Source organism: Talpa europaea (genome assembly GCF_964194135.1).
Source record: "Talpa europaea genome assembly, chromosome: 9".
NCBI classification, from domain to species: domain Eukaryota; kingdom Metazoa; phylum Chordata; class Mammalia; order Eulipotyphla; family Talpidae; genus Talpa; species Talpa europaea.
In genome coordinates, this window is record NC_140076.1 from 32,943,142 (window position 1) to 32,958,414 (window position 15,273).

Genomic DNA, 15,273 nt, shown 5'->3' on the forward strand with positions numbered 1-15,273 from the left:
CCTTTTTTATTGATGGGTCCAGCTAAAGGCTTGTCAATTTTATCTTTTTAGAGAACAAGTTCTTGATTTCATTGATCTTCTCTACTGTCTTTTTAGTCTCTATTTCTTTTATTTCCACTCTGATTTATTTTTTCTCATGTCATACAATTAGTGTGCTGACATAACAAGGATTGAGGTAGGTACATCTTACACTAGGACATGAACACCCATTCATTAGATTATGAGCCACAAAAGGATCTCTGCTCTGATTTTTAAATCTTTCCCTCGATCTTTTCTATAGATTTACCACAATACATACTGTTTAATTTAGAGGTACCTTGTAATCTATTAAAATAAATTTTCAGGCAGTATCATTTCTTATGCTTGTATATATGTAAAATTGAATTTCTGCTGCATATATAGTTTTTAATTTAGCTTTGATCAATATTTTATTATTTTCCCATAACATTAAAAGTTATTCAGAAACATATATTGCTGCATAACATCTAGAGTTGATATGCCATATTTTTCGGAACATTTCTCTCAATTTTAGGCATTTGTGTGTGTGAGATTTATTGGGGAGGGGTCAAAAGAATTGTTTAATTTCATTGTGTAAATAGCCTTTGTTAATATCTCCTTTCTTTTTTTGTAAATTCGTGGATGAAGTAGTACTGGATGAAAATTTAGGGGTGTCTTTAAAAATCCAGAAGAATTGTGCCAATAGTATTTGAGAGGACCAATCTGGATAAAATGTATTTGAAGAATTCACAATGTCAGGATTATATCCTGTTCTAGAAAACACCATGTTAATCCCTCCCCCTCTACCCCAATTTAATAAATGGCTGCACTGTTCTTTCAGAATGGAGTTGTTTTTCTCATTTACCATAGGATTTTTTTTTTTTTAAGATTTATTTATTTATTTATACAAGCACTGGGTACAGTCAGAAGCGCGGGAGGGCGAGGGAATTCACCAGAGCGGCGAGCAGAGCAGGCAGAGGGTCCAAAGCACATTGCTGAGGGCATCAGCAGGCGGCAGGAGAGGTCTGCGTGCCATGTGGGACCCTCCTTCAGTGGCTGGGGAGCAGCCGGGGATCGAACCGGCGCTGAAGAGGCTGCGGGCAGCTTCGCAACCCAGCGCTCAACCGGTGTGCCACCGGGGAGGCCCCTACCATAGGATATTTTTTTAAACCATTATTCAGGGACCATGTCATTTTGCCTGCTGTATGTGTGATGGTTAATTATAGGGTTTAGTTATCTTTTTGATTTCTCCCTGGGAGTTTCTCTGTTCTTATGACTCAGCTGTCACTACTAGAGGGTGATTTTAAATCTGTATGTTTAGCTCCTTTCTTTTACCAGAGCATCAGTTCCTTCATTTGCCTAAGCAAACTCTTCTTCACAAACTTCCCTGAGGAAATAATCCCTCACCTAGTCCTGGTATCAGTTTTGTCAGTAAGAAAATGAGAATATTAATCACTCTTTTTTTCCCTGACTTTTTATTTTGTCAATTTCAGATTTGCAAAAATAATATAAAGATTTTTCATGTAGCATCCCCAGTTGTTAGCATTTAATCCATGTGTGTATAGTGCTTTTCCTCTTTCTGCATGCAAACATACACATATACACACACACACACACACACACACACACTCACACACTCACAGCCCCCCACCCCCTCTGGTTGAGTTATGTTTTTCTCTTAACTTCCCCTCCTCTACCCTTTTCCTTTCTTTACCTGGTGGTAATAAAAAGACAACGAGGGGCCTCCCTGGTGGTGCTGGGGGTTAATGCGCTCAGCATTGTGAGGCTATTTGTGGCCACTGCAGCATCCCTGGCCAGGGAGGTGACCCACATGGTGCAGAAGACCTCTCCTGACTCATCTGCTGCTCCCCTCAGCAGTGTATTTCAGTCAGTGTGCCTGTTCTGCTCCCCACTCTGTCTCTGGTGAATCCTCTCACACCCTGTACCTCTGGCCTGTACCCCAGTTCTTATATGCATAAATAAATAAATATTTTTAAAAAAAGACCATGATATTTTTAATTAAATTCCTTTGTTCAGTGCCCAATTCTGTTACATTCTAATTAAATTAATTTGGGTGTCTTATTCTTTTTGAGCTCCAGTATTCTCATGTACAAAATGATATTTATTATACCAGCTCTAAAAGACTGTAGTGAGGGCTAAAAAGGATTATGTGTATCAAAATGTTAGTGAATGTTAATCCTTTAAAGTATACTTGCCCCTTCTAGGAGAGTGCCAGGCATTATGCTCCATACTGGGAATTCAGAAAAAAATCAGCTCCCATGTCCTATTTGGTTAGAACTACATTTTGTCAATCCTTCCTTCAAAATATATTTTACTTTTAATTATTGCAAGTATATATCAAATGTCTAGTTTAGGTGATACTACACAGTAATTTGGTATATATTAACTGTTGTTAATATATTCATTTATATAGTTTCATTTCTCAGGTGCTGAGAGAATCAATTCTGCCTTGGCAATTAGGAAAGACACTGCAGACTAGTGAGGGTGGAATAAATTTTGAAGGATGTATGAAATTTTGCCAAATAGGACTAATTTAAACAAAGACTTGGAGGTGTGATGGTACCTGTTACAATTTTAGGGTACATTAAGCAGTAGGGTGCAAGAAGGACCTTCAGTTTAGCATACCTGGTAAATAATGTCTTTAGGGAGAAAGAAACAGTGGGAAATGAGGCTAAAAAAGAAGGTTGGAACCAGTTAATAAAACATTTTGAATGTCTTGCTAAGTGTTTACACTTTATAGGTGTCTCTTTCATCCACTCTTACTTCTAACAGCAGAGAAAACTAAATTTGCTCTGAGATAGGGAAGGGAATATTTTTATACCTGCATTAGAACAGGAATTTTTGGTAATCTTGTGTTTTATCTTAAAATTCATGCTGTGTTTGCCTTCTACATAATATATTTGTTCCAGTACAAAATATTTTAAGTTATTTGTTGGTTATATAACAACTCCCTCTTACCTAGTCTTCCATTCCCTGTTCCCTCAGAAAATCTTTGAGTATGTTTGATATTCTAAGATATGCCAAGTTTATCTTGTAGTGTTAGTCCCAAGTACACCCTTGTAGGTGTTTCCAGCAGGAGAACCATCATTATAGATGATATGGAGCCTTTAAAAACATTTTTAAAGGGGAATGATAAGAATAAGAGCTGGGTTGGGTCAGATGCGTGGAATCCATATTCATTAATTCAAAAGAATTTTCCTGTTTGTTCTTACTAAAAATTATCTAGGGGCATCCATGGTGGTTTTGGGGTTAAGTCTCAGTGCTGTCACCACTAAGGCCTGTGTTGGATCCCCTGCCAGGAAGCTAACCCACATATAGTGTAGCAGACTTCTCCTGTCTCATCCACTGCTCCGCTTAGCAGTGTATCTCAGTAAATCTGCCTGTTCTCCCCACTGTCTCTGGTGAATCCTCACCCCACTGTACGTCTGGCCTACACCCCAGTTCTTCTAGGCAGAAAAAAAACCCAAAACAACAAATCTAGTCTTTAAACTGTGTGGATTGCCTCATGATCCAGATGAAGTCAGACTTAACCTCTTTTCTGTCCTGTGTTTTTCTTTTTTAAAAAGATTTATTTATTTATGCATATGAGAACTGGGGTACAGGCCAGAGGTGTGGGGGGTGAGAGGGTTCACCAGAGACAGAGTGGGGCGAGTCAGGAGAGGTCTGCTGCACCATGTGGGTTGCTCCCTGGTGGGGGATCGAACTCGTGCTGCAGTGGCTGTGGACAGCTTCATAGGTTGCGTCTTAATCCCTTGCGCCACCAGGGAGGCCCTGTCCTGTGTTTTTCAATATGAATTTTGTTTTCATTCGCCTGGGTTATGTCTAGTTGGTTACAGGAAAAAAAATCGCTTGATTCACCAAGAATTGTTTAGGTACTGAATTCCAGCTTATGCTTTATCCTTTCCTGTTAGTCTTCCTGTGCTGCTGCTATATGTTTAAAAATAAAATAGGGATGACTGACCTTTCAACACATCTATGTTTGCTTAAATTACTGGGATTTGGGGCATTATAGATGGTACTATTCATTCTGTAGTAAATCTCAGAAAGTTTTACTATAGCTCTAGTTCTTGATATATAACCTTTCTGTTCTTCATCTTTAAGTGGGGATAATTGTCCTTGTTCACATCAGAGACCTGCTTTAATTATCAGGTGAGATAATATGTTTGAATTGGCATATAAAGTTGAAAAGGTAGTATGCTGCTATGGATGAGAGTACAGGCTCTGGAGTCGTATTTCCTGGGTTTGAATTCTGACTCTGCTCTTACAAGGTGTGTGTTCTCATATATACCACCATTATTTTGTGTTCACTGGGTCCTGCTTTATTTTATTTAATCCTCACAACTTACGAGACAGGTATTATTATTATCCCTGTCAAAAGATGAGAAAACTGAGGAACATAAATGCTAGGTAATTTGTATAATATCACACAGCTAGTAAATTAAAAGTTTGAATTTGCGCTCTAGTTCCAAAGCCCAGATTTTTATTTTTTTTGTTTTTATTTTTTTAAATAATAAATTTTATTTTTATATTCCCCATACAATTGCAACCCCCTCATTCTGACCCCAATCCCTCCCCTCCCGCCCCCCACCCCCCAAAAAGTGTCTCTGGTTCATAGTTTTTGTTGATTTTGACTTTCACTTTCTTATAGTTATTCTTTTTCCTGGTCCCTTATTTAAGTTTTCTAGATTCCTGCTATGAGTGAGACCATCCGGTATTTTTCTTTTTCTTTCTGGCTTATTTCGCTGAGCATGATCCCTTCCAGCGCCACCCATGTTGCTGCAAATTGCATGTGTTTATCTTTTTTGAATGCTGAGTAATATTCCATGGTATATATGTACCACATCTTCTTGATCCAGTCATCTATTTTTGGGCATTTGAAGCCCAGATTTTTTTTTTTTTTTAAAGATTTATTTATTTATTTATTTATTTATACAAGCACTGGGTACAGTCAGAAGCACGGGAGGGTGAGAGAATTCACCAGAGCCAGAGTGGGGAGCAGAGCAGGCAGAAAGACTGAAGTACACTGCTGAGGGGAGCAGCGGGCGGCAGGAGAGGTCTGCGCGCCATGTGGGACCCTCCTCCGGTGACCGGGGAGCAGCCGGGGATCGAACCGGCGCCGCAGAGGCTCCGGGCAGCTTGAAGCCCAGATTTTTAACAGTTAGGCAGATACACTTCCCAACAGAAGAGTGACTGATATAGAAAAGGCTTATACTTATTAATAGGAATTACTGTAGAGATAAAGGAATTTCTTAGAAAAGGAAAAATTATTCAGTTACAACTCAGGAAGTAAGGTAGAATATGCAGAATTCTATGAGGCATAAGTTGAATTTGGTGAATTATTTCCTCAGAACTTTTAAAATGTGTCCTAGCTACATCTAGCTGCAAAGGAGACTAGAATGTGTAGTTATTATTAAAGATGGATATGTGCTCAGGTAAAATTAAGAATTCTTATTAATGTAGAAGAAGAGAACATGTTAGGGCTGGCTAATAGTTTGGCCCAACTGTTTAATTTTTAGGAAGCCTGTAAAAAAGCATCATCTGTATATCATCTATAAAATAGTATCTTTGTTGCCCATCTTGTTCAGTTATTACAATACTAAATGTGTCAATGTGAAAGTACTTGTAAACTGTAAAACAACATGTAAGTATTTTAATAACGTTTTGATTGTAGAAGCCACATAATGTATAGAATGTTGATATATTCAGAGAAGAAAGCTGATAGCACATCACCTAGAGTTAATTACTATAAATATTTTGATAAATTTATTTTTTTTTTAATTTTTTTTTTGTATAGAGGCATGTTTATTTATTTATTTGTTTGTTTGTTTGTTTTGTTTATACATGCACTGGGTACAGTCAGAAGCGCAGGAGGGTGAGAGAATTCACCAGAGCCAGAGCAGGGAGCAGAGCAGGCAGAAGGACCGAAGGACACTGCTGAGGGGAGCAGCGGGCGGCAGGAGAGGTCTGCGCGCCATGTGGGACCCTCCTCTGGTGGCCGGGGAGCAGCCGGGGATCGAACCGGCGCTGCAGAGGCTGCGGGCAGCTTCGCAACCCAGCGCTCAACCGCTGCGCCACCGGGGAGGCCCGATAAATTTATTTTTTAATCTCACATTTGCAACTTTATAGACTATTGTTTTAAAAAATATTTATTTATGCATACAAGAGCTGAGGTGCAGGCCTGAGGTGCATGGGGGAAGAGGATGGGTGGTGAGAAGATTCACCAGAAACAGAGTGGGGAAGAGAACAGGTGGATCTACTGAAATACAGTGCTGAGGGGAGCAGCAGGCGAGACAGGAGAGGTCTGCTGTGCCATGTGGGTTATCTCCCTGGATGGGGATTGAACTGCTACATAACTGCTGCTGCTGATAACTTCATAGTGCTGAGACTTAACCCCTTGCGCCACTAAGAAGGCCCTAGGCTATTTTATAACCAACTTTATTGAGATGTGATTCACATACAATTTGCCAGTTTGGTGGTTTTTAGTATATGCAGAGTTTTGCAACTATAACCACAATGAATTATAGAATGTTTTCATCCCCCCACAAAGAAGCCCTATTTTTAGCAATATTCCCATCCCATTTCCTTCCAACGCTCTCCCCCAGTCCTAGGATCCATTAATCTATTTACTGTCTATTTAGATTTGTCTATTCTGGGCATTTCATATAAATGAAACAATGTGTAGACTTTTGTGAATGGCTTCTTTGACTTCGCATGATGTTTTCAAGGTCCATCCTTGTAAAATGTACCAGATGTACCCTTTTTGCCGAATAATGTTCTACTATGTGAATATACTATGTTTATCCATTTATTAATTGATTGACTTTTGGGTTGTTTTCACTTTTTAGCTATTAGGAACAGTGCTGCTGCAAACATTTATATACAGATTTTTGTATGATAAATGTTTTCATTTCTCTTAGATGCTTACCTAGAAATAGAATTGCTAGGTTATATGGTAATTGCTAGGCTAATTTCTAAAGTAAGTATACCATTTAATATTCTCACCAGCAATTTATGAGAGTTCCAGTTCATTCACACCATCATCCACACTTGTTATTATCTTACCTTTTGAGTATAGCCATCCTAGTGGGCGAAAGGTGATATTTTATTGTGATTTTGTTTTGCATTTCATCGATGATTAATGCTGTTGTGCATCTTTCATGTGATTATTGGATATTTGTATTTTTTTTGAAGAAACATCTGTTTAGAACTTTCCCTATTATCAGTTGAGTTGTCTTTTTACTATTGAGTTATATAAGATATTTATATATTCTATATATTGAAACTAATCCCTTTTTGCAAATATTTTCTCCCACTCTTGATGATGACTTTTGAAAGACAGAACTTTATTTTGTATCAATGTAACATTGGTTTATAACTCTGTGTCATTTCTACCCAACTCTGGGCCTGGGCTTAGACTTTAGACCTGTCCCTGACTCAGGTCTGGAACCCAGGTCCTTGCTTGTCCTAGAGATAAGCCTGGTGTGCTGAGAAACTGGGTTTTAGAGCACAAAGGTTTGTTATTTGTTTTTTGTTTTGAAGACATTCAGTTTATCTGTTTGTTCTTTGGTTGTTTGTTATCTTAAGAAACAATTTACTAATGCAAAGTCTGGAAGATTTCTACAGCACTTATAATATTGATGAGAAACAATTTCAGTTGCTGACCAAAGCAGTGTTATTTGAGGACCTAGTTTTGTTAGAATAATTTCACTTAAAATTGCAGTTTCCAAGAACTTATCCAAGTAATGCTGAGGATTTACTATACATGTCTTCGTAATAATTTTATCTCTTACATTTAGATCTATGATCCATTTTGTGTTAATTTTTATATGATATGAAGAAGGACACTCTGCATCTTTATGCATGTGGATTGTCCTAGCACCATTTACGGAAGTTTATTCTTTTGCCTATTGTCTTGATATCTTTGTGAGAAACAATTAACTATAAATAAAAGGGATTGTCTGGACTCTAAATTATTCTATTTCATTGACCTGTGTATCTGCTCTTATGCCAATACCACATTGTTTTGATTCCTGTAGCATTATAGTCCATTTTTAAATTGACAAGGGTGAGTCCTCCAAGACTGTTTTGGCTCTTTAGGTCCTGTGTATTTTCATATGAATTTTAGGATCAGTTTGTTAATTTGCAAAATAGGAAGCAGAGATTTTGATAAGGATTAGTAGGGATTTTGTTTGATATGTCAATTCAACAATATTAAATCATCTGATCCATAAGTAAAATGGCTTTCCATTTACTTAGGTCTTCTTTCATTTCTTTATTTTATACTTATGTTACATTTTTTCCTAAATTTTCTTTGTGATACTATTGTAATTATTTAGAATTATTTCCTTAACTTCATTTTCAGATTGTTCATTGTAAGTGTGTAGAAATACAATAGATTTTTGGGCCTCCCCGGTGGCGCATTGGTTGAGCGCTGGGTTGCGAAGCTGCACGCAGCCTCTGTGGCGCCGGTTCGATCCCCGGCTGCTCCCCGGCCACCGGAGGAGGGTCCCACATGGCGCGCAGACCTCTCCTGCCGCCCGCTGCTCCCCTCAGCAGTGTCCTTCGGTCCTTCTGCCTGCTCTGCTCCCCGCTCTGGCTCTGGTGAATTCTCTCACCCTCCCGCGCTTCTGACTGTACCCAGTGCATGTATAAACAAAACAAACAAACAAACCAGCAAACAAATAAATAAAAATAAAGCATGCCTCTAAAAAAAAAAAAAAAAAAAAGAAATACAATAGATTTTTAATATTAGATTTTGTATCTAGCAACCTTACTAAACTTTTTTTCTTTAGTTGATAGGTTTTTTTGTTTGTGTGTGTATGGATTCCTTAGGATTTTCTTTTTTTTTTTTTTTTTAAGATTTATTTATTTATTTATACAAGCACTGGGTACAGTCAGAAGCGCGGGAGGGTGAGAGAATTCACCAGACCCAGAGCGGGAAACAGAACAGGCAGACTGATGAAGTACACTGCTGAGGGGAGCAGCGGGCGTGGCAGGAGAGGTCTGTGTGCCATGTAGGACCCTCGCTGGCGGCTGGGGATCGAACCAGCGCTGTAGAGGCTGCGGGCAGCTTCGCAGCCCAGCGCTCAACCGCTGCGCCACCAGGGGAGGCCCTTAATATTTTCTTTATACGGAATTATATCCCCTGCAAGTAGAGATAGTTTTACTTTTTCTTTCCAATCTGAATGCCTTTTCTTTTTCTTGCCTAATTCTGCCGGCTAGGATCTTTAGTACAATGTTAAGTAGAAGTTGTTAGGAAGGAAATATTCAGACTTTCAACAATTAAGTATGATACTAATTTTTAATAGGTGACCTTTATCAGGTTGACTAAAGTTCTATAAACTGCTTTTTGTATCTTACTTTGTATTATGGATATTTTTCTGTGACTAATATAACTTTGAATGATAGTTTTTAAAGGCTGCATATTATTCAGCCATTAAAATGTCACATCTACAGTATAGTGTGTTTAAGAGTTGTGCTCCTGAGGGCCTCCCTGGTGGCATAGGGGTTAAGTCTCAGTGCTATCAAGCTATCGCCCGCCACTGTGGCATGAGTTGGGTCCCTGGCCAGGGAGCTGACCCACATGGTGCAGCAGACCTCTCCTGTCTCGCCAGCTGTTCCCCTATGCAGTGTATTTCAGTAGGTCTGCCTGCCCTGCTCCCCTGTCTCTCAGGTGAATCTTTTCACATATACCCCACCTCTGTCCTTTATACCCAGTTCTTGTATGCATAAACAAATAAAAATAAATCTTAAAAAAATAGTAACTTAAAAAAAAAAAGAGTTGTGCTCCTGAGTCAGTTTATTTTTTATTGATTTGTTTTATTGAGGAACAATGGTTTACAACACCTTTATATGATTTAGAATTACAGGATCACACCCTTCAGATATATGTTACCACATCATATTTACCATCAAGGCACCATCAAGTCTCTTCTGCACTTTACTTTTCCCGTCCTCTTCCCCCACCACCTCAGTCCTACAAATCAGATTTCTATGGCTTATTATGGGTTTGAGTTTATCTGACTCTTTATTTCTCTATATTACACATATGACACCATCTGATATTTGTCCTTCTCCTTCTGACTTACTCATTTTGTATTATCCACTCCACTTGTTGAAAAGTCAAGAGTTTATCTTTTTTCATAGTTGAGTAGTATTCCAAAAGAAATAATGGATTCCAAAAGAAATAAAGTATTCCAAAAGAAATAATGGCTAATTCATGTAAAACACTCACCACAGTCACATAGAAAGCCCTAGTGCTTAGTAGCTACTATAATTATCTTTTAATTATGTCATTTTCTTTTTTGGAGAATTTACAGTGTCTATATAACTACAGTTTTTGCACTTAAATCCTTTTTTTTTTTTTAAAGATTTATTCATTTATACAAGAACTGGGGTCAGGCCAGATGCGCAGGAGGGTGAGAGGATTCACCAGAGACAAAGTGGGGAACAGAACAGGCAGACTGATGAAATACACTGCTGAAGGGAGCAGCGGGTGAGACAGGAGACGTCTGCCGTGCCGTGTGGGACCCTGGCCTGCCGGGATTAAACCAGCACTACAGAGGCTGCCGACATCTTCACAGCGCTGTGCTCAACCATCTGTGCTCTCAGTGGAGGCCCTGCACTGAAATCTTTGCGTTTATTTGATTAGTTCTTTTTTTAAAAAAAGATTTATTTATTTATGCATACAAGAGTTGGGGTACAGGCCCAAGATGCGCAGGAGGGTGAGAGGATTCACCAGAGACAGAGTGGGGAGTAGAACAGGCAGACTGAGGGAAATACAGAGCTGAAGGGAGCAGCAGACGAGATAGGAGAGGTCTGCTGCGCCAGCTGGGTTGCACTCTGGACGGCCAACGATTGTGCTGCAGAGGCCTCGGATTGCTTCATAATGCTATGCTTAACCCCTTGCGCCACCAGGGAGGCCCTGATTAGTTCTTTGTTCCTCAAACTGGAATTACCAAGTTAACCTTTTTGAGGATGCTTAACACCTATTGCAAATTGTTTTACTCAAGTAAATTTGTAATATTTCAAATTATCAAATTGGGATGGAGATTTTAGGGGATATTAAATTGTAAAGAAAATTGGGGTCTAGATTTTGGAAGGACTAAGGCCATCAAATTTAATAATCTAACATTTTGTCTTTTTGTCTTCAGGCCCATCGGAGGCCATTGAAGGTTTGAAGAGGGGAGGGTCATGGTGGTAATTTAGGAAGATTAATCTGTTGTGCTTCTGAGGTCCTCCCTAACTGAGGCCCTGACTAAGGCACCCTGTTATGTGTTTACACACTACCCAATATAATAGTAATATTAAGTATTATAGTACTTTAAGCACTATATGCCTTTATGTAAATATTTGTTAACTGTATCTCTTCTGTTTCTGCTTTTCCTGTAAACATGGGTCACACTTTGTATTCCCGCTGCTTCACTCAGTAACTGGCATTTGATAAACAGTGAATATTTGTTGAGTAAGTGAATATTTCATTCTTTACTTTTCTAGAGACTTATTTGTTGACTTTGTGTTCCCTTTATGTTTCTTCCTGGGTTCCAAGGAGGAGGCATCTCCCTATTCCTTACTTGATATCTGCTTGAATTTCCTGACTACTCATCTTGAGAAGTTCTGCTCAGCAAGACAAGATGGAACATTGTGTCTGCAGGAACCTGGAGTATTCCCACAGGAGGTGGCTGACCGACTGCTTCAGACCATGGCTTTTCATGGTAATATAATAAACAAAGGAAAAAATATTACGTGCTATTTTTTGGCAGTGTGTTTTGAAGTAGTACAGTTGCCATTTTCTTAGAAATAACAGAAAACCCCAAATTAGCCAGATTCAAACAAAGGAATTCAATTGTTTTTTACCTGCTTAATTTGTAATTAGAATAAGCAATTTTCTGGGCCTCCCCTGGTGGCGCAGGCGGTTAAATGTCCGCAGCCTCTGCAGCGCGAGTTCGATTCTGGCCAGCCGGCGAGGGTCCCACATGGTGCAGCAGACCTCTCCTGTCTTGCCCGCTGCTCCCCTCAGCAGTGTATTTTGTCAGTCTGCCTGTTCTATTCCCCACTCTGTCTCCAGTGAATCCTCTCACCCTCTCGCACATCTGGCCTGTGCCCAGGTTCTTGTGTAAATGAATCAATAAATCTTTAAAAAAAAAAAAAAAAGAATAAGCAACTTTCTTTTTTAATCTGGATGTATTTCTTCTTTTTTCTTTCTCTTTTTCTTTTGCTTTGAGAACCATTCTTATGGTAAAAATAATGTTTTTAACTTTAATTTAAAAAATACCCACTTAGAAGTCTACTGGTATAAAATGCATTATATTGGGCCTCCCTGATGGTGCAGGGGTTAAGTCTCAGCACTATGAAGCTATCAGCAGCCACTCCAGCACCAGTTCAATCCCCAGCCAGGGCGCTAACCCACATGGCATAGCAGACCTCTTCTGTCTTCCTGTTGTTCCCCTCAGCAGTGTATTTCAATGGATCCACCTTTTCTGCTCCCCACTCTGACTCTGGTGAATCTACACACATACATACACACACACACACACCCCTACCTGCTGTACCTCTGGCCTACACACCAATTCTTCTATGCAAAATAAATTTAAAAAATCTTCAAAAAGAAAAGAAATATAATACCTTTATATATTTAGGGTTTACAAGTAGGAAATCTGACTTGTCTACAGCTGTGAAATAGAATGAAAATGTGGCAATAAAAATTCATTTATTGATTGCCTGTTTTATATATTCTTATAAGCAATTTGTTTTCTTTGAATTTTTTCAAAAACTGTGAGATAGCTGTTATCCTATTTACATATAGATAAGGAAATTATGGTTCAGAGAAGTAACTTATTCAGGGTCACACTGCTAGTAAATGGTGGAGTCCAGGTTCAAGTACAAGTCTGCCTAGTTCCAAATTAATGTTTTTCCACTGTGCTGCACAGCCTTCTACACCTAGTTAGAGTTATCCCTCTTCCTAGATGCCAGATTATGGTGTATACACACACATACACACACACACACACACACACACACTTGCTAGTTACTGGATAAGATACTGTTCAATTCAAATTGTTTAATAAAGCCAAATAATTCTTTAAAATTTAATATATATATATACATGTTTAAATATAAAGCATGACTGCAGACAATGCATTCAAAGAAAGGATGGGGGAGACATAAGGGTATAATTAAGACATTTTAGAATAGCTTCAGAAAGAAGACATCTGTACTCCTTCGTTTTCAGTAAGTTGCTTAAGTTCATAGTCTCTTTATTAAAGTTAAAGCTCCCTTACAAAGCTGCACAATTTATGAGATTGTGCCAGTGCTAACTAGCATTTCTTTCTAGTCTCAATTTAACCATATTCAGTTTAAGCATATATACATAAAGCAAGTATGCAGAGAAACTGGATCAGTCATTCACTACTGGTTGGAGTGTATAATGGTATATCCACTCTGGAAAACATTTTGATAGTTACTTAAAATCTGAACGATGTACTCCATAACATGGAATTTTACTCAGCAATAAAAAGGAAAGAAGTGATGTATGCAACAATCTGCATGACTCTCCAGAGAATTATGCTGGGTCAAAAAAGCCAATCCTAAAAGGTTATATAATGAATGATTCCATTTATGTAACATTCTTGAAATGACAAAATTGTAGAACTGGAAAGCAGAAATGGTTGCCAGGAGTTACAGAGAAGAAAGAGGGAGAAGAGAAGTGACTGTGACTATAAAAGGGCAACAGGAGGGGTCCATGAGGAGATAGGAATCTTGATCCTATTAATGTCAATATCCTGTTAGTAATACTGGACTACAGTTTTGCAAAATTCTACCACTGGAGAAAAAGGATGTCATCTGTATTGTTGCTCAGAATGCTTTGTGAGTATATAATTATCTTAAAACTACAAGGTTTAATTTTAAAGCATTCACTCTGAGGTATATTTAAAGTTGTGTTGACATGAGTTAAGGGGCTTTCGATTTTCTTGCTAAGAGTAAATGACAGAAAGTCTAAGAACAACAGAGTATCTGTCACTCTTATAATACAAATAACTGTTCTTTTTTTAACTTTTTTTTTTCCGTTGTCTAGATTTCGGTAACTTTTGTTTTTTCTTCTAGTTCATTCATCCTTTCCACTGTTCTTCCCATTGTGATATTGAGCCCAAACATTATTGTATTTTTTAGTTCTAAAATATCCATTTGGTTCTTCCCTATATCTTTCTGTTCCTTTGCCTGAAGCATGTTTGTGGTTGAAACATGTCAAATAATTTCACATTTTGTGGTATCTTAGCATTGACATCTGTAGATTGCCTTTTTCTTTTTCTTTTTCTTTTTTTCTTTTTTTTTTTTTTGATGTTATTGGTCCTTGGTATGATTTTTTATGATATCAGGATTTTTTTTTAAAGATTTATTTATTTATGCATACAAGAACCAGGGTGTAGGACAGAGGTGCGGATGGTGAGAGGATTCACCAGAGACAGAGTAGGAAGCAGAACAGGTGGATCCACTGAAATAAACTACTAAGGGGAGCAGTGGGCAAGACAGGACAGGTCTGCTTCGCCATATGGGTTAGCTCCCTGGCCGGGGAGCTGATCAAACTCATACCTCAGTGGCTGGTGATAGCTTGATAGTGCTGAAACTTTAACCCCCTGCGCCACCAGTAAGGCCTCATGTATTTGTGTATTATAATGTGTTAATAGCACATTGATGGAAAGACTAGAAATGCACTGGTAACAAATTAACTCCCCAGATCCGGTAGCCTAACATATAGCTTATACCTCATTTATGATAATTAAATGCTGCAAGTCCATGGAGAGTTCTGCTCCATAGTTGCTCTAGGATCCAGGCTTAAAGAGGCTCTATTCTCATAAAGCTACTGTCTAGAACTTGAAGACTCCTCATTTGTCATAGTAGGAAAAGATTGCCTGGCAAATCATGCATTGACTCTTGTTTAATCTACAGTCTTTTGGCTAGAATTAGGCACATGGAATTATCCAGCTATAAGGGTAAGCTAGGAAATGCAATTGTCCATGTGTCCAGGAAGTTGAGGAGAGGCAGATGTTAGTGAAAATCAGTAATGTCTACCACAGTTCAGATTCTGCTACTTGCTGCTCTATGATCTTGGAAAACCACTTTCTGAGCACCAGTTTACATGTCTATATTAAATTACTATGTATATTAAATAAAATATATCACTTGAGAATACTTTGTAAATGTACAGTATGCTGGAAATTTTATCTATTCTTCAACCATTTTTGAAGTTAACATGCT